The sequence below is a fragment of the Dermacentor albipictus genome, chromosome 1, assembly GCF_038994185.2.
Source record: "Dermacentor albipictus isolate Rhodes 1998 colony chromosome 1, USDA_Dalb.pri_finalv2, whole genome shotgun sequence".
Classification (NCBI taxonomy): domain Eukaryota; kingdom Metazoa; phylum Arthropoda; class Arachnida; order Ixodida; family Ixodidae; genus Dermacentor; species Dermacentor albipictus.
This window is the reverse complement of record NC_091821.1, coordinates 33,559,695-33,564,642: the sequence shown is the minus strand read 5'-3', so window position 1 is coordinate 33,564,642 and position 4,948 is coordinate 33,559,695. Positions and strand designations below refer to the sequence as shown.

Sequence of the window (4,948 nt, the reverse complement as noted above, 5' to 3'; positions counted from 1 at the left end):
ATTTCATTTATTAAGCACAAGTAATTTCCCCTATGTTGTCCTTGGTGTTAGTGTTTGTTGTCTCTCATGATATGACAAATAAAAATCGAGCCCCTCGGTTAACCCCCTTTCTTCTCGTTTATTAGAAAACGAGGGTCTCGAATCCGGCATCATTGATGCCTTCAGGTAGCATGTGTGGGTTTATTGACCAGTTGCCTTCACCCAAAAAGATCACGTTCTCGTGACGCATGCGGCAGAAAGGACGTTCCACCTCCACTGCCAAGGTCTGTGAGTGGTGGCGCTAGCTAACACTCCCAGGGTTCTGATAGGAAACATAAATACCCAAGTGGATGGGGAAACGGCGCCGCAGTAGTTCAATTGGTAGAGCATCGCACGCGAAATGCGAAGGTTGTGGGATCGTCCCCACCATCGCAAGTTGTTTCTTCTTCCACTTTAATTTCCAATAACTCATCGTTTCTTTATTTCATTTATTAAGCACCAGTAATTCTCACGATGTTGTCCTTGGTATCAGTGTTTGTTGGCTTCTCATGGTATCACCCTGTATAGCAGTTCAAATTGCTTTTTAAGCCTGCTTCTCCAGAAACCATCCGTGAAAATCCGCCGGAATTGAGGACGGGCAGTCAAACTCGGCAAAGGCCAGTTGTTCGAATGTTTTCGCGTCCAATACCACCAGAGCGAGCTTCTCGTTCTCCTCGTGCAAAAGGGAGCTCAGGACGACACCATCGTCTTCCTCAACAGAGCCTGGACGCGCTACAAAGACAGGTTCTGAGGGGAGCCATCTTTGCCTTTCCCAGCGCAGCCAATCGCCCGTAGTGACGTCAAGCTTGGAGACGAATGCCATGTGTTCTTCGCCTTCGATGTTGCTGAGGTTGTAGCTATACTTGTATGGTTTCCCATTGCGGCCTTGGTTGATTCTAGGAAGTTCCCCGCGCAGCTTGCCTGTGGCTAGTTCCCGGGACTCGATGATGACACGCTCGCCCGGCCCTCGCTTCAGAGGCAACGAAAAACGACGCATTTGTCCCATTTTGAACACGACGGGCTTTTCCACCGTGTAGTCGAAGGACCTGATGACGCTTTCGTCGTCGAAGCATATTAGGTCGACCACAAGCTCGTCGCCCTGCTCGAAGGCGTTGATGTGGTGGAAAGTGCAAAATGCGGCGGACTCAAACACGGCGGGGTGAAGCTCCCCCGTTTTCTTGTTCATTACGTGAAAGCGGACGTTCTTCTCGGCATCGAAATTCAGGGAGTTCACGTACGCCTTGTAGCCCAGGTACTTCGTCGCTAACATGGAAGGCAGGTGCATGGAAAGAGGCTGCTCCAGCACGACCACCCAATTTTCGGTCATTCCAAAACTGTGAATGTACGGCAGGGATATGCGAGATTTCAACGATATCCTGCCCACGGCTCTGACACGGTCCACCGAGCTTTCGGATCCGCCGGGAGCAAAGTGCACAAGTACGAAGGAATGACGCGCACCTACGTGTGTACCGATATTGTATGTAGCGCCGTCGTCGGGGTCCAAATGTGGATGGGCGGTGGCAATGTGCACAGCCACCATTTTACTCAAGGTTTTCTTCTCCATAGTCTCCAACGACGCAGGGTCTACTCGAGTCATGTGAGGTGCCTCCGTCATGGCGTACACCTCGTCGCCCACGGGCATCACGTTCACCAGAGCGTTGTCCGTGGTGTCCATGGAGAAATACGACGCCACCCGTTCGAATACGGTGGCACAAGGGTCAGGGTGCGCCGCGGTTCCAAACTCGGAGACGACGATTCTGTTGGCCCTCCGGTTGCGTACGTATGCTTCGCTCCGCAGGAAGCGGTTCTGGTAAACCACTCGGCCATTCTCTATGGTGAACTGCCTCAACAGAGCGGGACCGTCGAATACATGGTTGTAGTGGTCTGGGCCGATCGAAGACAATCCCGGACCGTTCCGTAAAAGCCTACCTCGAAGCCAAGTTGGCAGCTCTCCACGTAGCAGGCCCGTGACCGGCTGCGAAACTTCGGGTACGCACGAGCGCCTGTAAAACTTTCTCGCATCGATGCCTGGAGCCGTTGCTTCTTCTCTTGCGGTCATCGCTTGCTGTCGCCCGCTCCTAGTCGTAGAGGAACACTCACCGGTCTTCGCACCAAAGCTATATAGAGAGAATCGCGTTAGGTCCTCTAAGGGCGCGCCAATCAGATTATGCGGGCGAGAGGGTTGTCAAGAGCTCAATGTCTTCCCTTCTCTAGTGGATCCGCTAACCAGGCTGTTCTGTGTCAGCTGAGCGACAGCGGACAACGGCCGCGACTGAAATAGAAACTCCTCCTCTCTCTGTTATCGACTCTGCGCTAGAACCGGTCTGGAGATAAAGCCCCGTGATAATTTGAAAGTAGCGACACTCTCCTCCTCGCGGCGCTTTCCTTCTCTAGTCTCCTCGCCTTTTCTGCTTGGCTCCCGCGGACGAGCCGCTGCATTCTCTGGAGGCGCGTTATTTTTGGTCAGTAGCACGGCCCAGTGGCGCTGAAAATTTTGGGAAATGTTGATAACCGCATCGATAGACTCAAGGCAAGGTTTCTCTGGAGGTTGGTTTTTTCCTAACGCCGTATGAGCGGGGCATACTGATGTAAAAGGAGCTTTAAGGCTAATTCGATACTGCAGACAATTTTTCTGCCACATGATGAGATGCTTTACTTCGTGCGTCTAAACTAGTATGGCTTGTGGCCCATCCCTCTGTGTGTGGCTTATTAAACCAAAGCCCTAAATATCTTATTCAAGGTAGCGTTGTGAGATATTCAAAATATTCACGTGACCTAAGGAATGCCGGTAACGCACCAAAGCATGTCCAGACGTGTATAAGAGATGATTACTGATTAGCAAAGTTAATTAATCATTGATTAGTGATTGTATTATTATACATTAAGGTTATTAAGGAGGAATTAGGTGTTTTAAGGAGAATGAAGGTCGACGAAGGTGCATTAAGCAGGATTAGGGAGGATTAAGGTGGAATGGGATGAAATATGCTGAGGTGCTAAACATTATTGCCTGCAGAATATTTCTTGCATTACTACTTCATGACCACAATCAAGATTGTTTGCTCAACCTTCGTAATCAAAGCGCATTGATGCAATGATTTCGGCTCGTATTAAATCAATGAAAAAAATTTCCCTACAGAACAAAACCGCAGAAACGTATTTTTAAACATTCGCTATTAAAACGAAGATTTCCGGCCTCCGCCTAGAAGACCCTGCGATGAGGTATTTTAATTCTGCATTCATTCCTGGCCAAAAGATACATTCGCGAGCGCGTCTTGGCTCTCAATCCCAGGATGTGATGAGTGAAGCGTTGCTTTGATCTCACTTCTCAGAGATATTGGGACGATTAGGCATAATCTCTTGAAAATGAGGTTGTCTTCAACTGTAAGCTCATCTCTGTATGTGAAGTATACATGCGCGTGTCTTGGGTTAGTTCACGCTTATCTCGTGGCCAACCTGACAAGATGATAGCTTTCAACCTTTGCAGCGATTCATCTCTCTCAGTAGCAGACCGAATCTTTTCCAGGGTTTCTTTTCTCACAGGAAGGTAGTGCGAGACATTGACGTTTTCAGGTTCTTGTTCATTGCGTTCGTTGAGAAGGAATGCAATTGATATTGTATCAGCCAAAAGCAATTCTTTGCCTGGTCTGTGCTCGATGACAATGCTGTACCTTTGCGTCTGCAGAATCACGCCTTGTTGTCGCCTTGGACCTTGATCCAATCGTTTCTTCGTGATCGCTTGCAGTGGCTTGTGATCGCTTATGTTCTTTGGTTCTCTTCCGAATGTGTACTGGTGGAACTTGTTTAATACGAAGACGATAGCCAACATTTCCTTTTCAATTTGTGCTGGCGAACGAGATTGCTGTCGGTCTTGAAGAGCTACTCCGAGTCCAAGATCGCTTGCATCACATTGAATTTCTAACTGCTTTCGTGAGTCGCAGCAGGCCAGAATTGCAGCTCTTGTCACAGCGTCCTTTGCCTGCTGAAATGCTTCTTCTTGCGGTTTTCCCCAGTGGCATGGTGTATCCTTGACAGTGAGTTTTCTCAATGGCTCTAATACACACGAAATTTTCGGCATGAATCTGGAGAGATAGTTGATCATTCCGCAGAAGCGTTGTATTCCTCGGACGTCGACTGGCTTTGGCATTCGTTCAATTATCCTGACTTTATTTGGATCAACTTTTAGTCCTTCTTTTGTCAGCACGTGTTCTAGGAAGACAGTTGATGAAGCTCTGAGTTGAGTTTTTTCTTTGTTGAGATGAATTCCAATTTGTCGGCATCTCTGGAGTAAACTCTCTAATTTCTTTTCAAAGAGCATTGACAGCAACTTTTTCATTTTCGCCCACTCCATAGACAAGAATGTCGTCTCCAATGCAGAGAACTCCGCTAAGTCCTTCAAGTGCCACTTGAAGTCTTTTCTGGAATATTTTGCTGCTTACCGCAAGTCCAAGCGGCAGGTGGAGCCATCGATAATGACCGTATGGTGTTTGAAATGTGGTCATAAAGCTTCCCTCATTATCGAGAGAACATTGCCAGTAGCCTTCTCGTAAGTCTAGTTTTGAGAAGATTTTTGCTTTGGCAAGATCAGGTAGCAGATCATCGAGTATCGGCAATGTGCGACGTTCTCGTTCGAGAACCTCGTTCAGTGCTTGTGGGTGAATGCATATTCGCATTTCAGCATTCTTCTTGGTTGCCACAACCAATCTGCTCAGCCACTGCGTTGGCTCTGCTACGCTTTTATAGAAACCTCTTTTTTCCAGGCTTGCCAATGTTTGTTCTAATTGTGGTTTAATGTTGACAGGCACTCCGCAACTTGTTATCGCTTTCAGAAGCGTATCTGGCTTAGTCACCAATTGTACATTTCCCGGGAGTGTTCCTAGAGTGTCTCCAAAAACATCTGGGTATTTTTCCACTGTGTGAGGAGTGAAACTTT

The 4,948-nt window shown here is 48.0% G+C and overlaps 1 pseudogene; it reads right to left on the bottom strand.

Annotated features, from left to right (window-relative positions):
• Positions 1–300: 300 nt before the first annotated feature.
• Positions 301–2,077, bottom strand: LOC135901090 (beta,beta-carotene 15,15'-dioxygenase pseudogene; annotated as a pseudogene).
• Between the last annotated feature and the right edge of the window lie 2,871 nt (positions 2,078–4,948).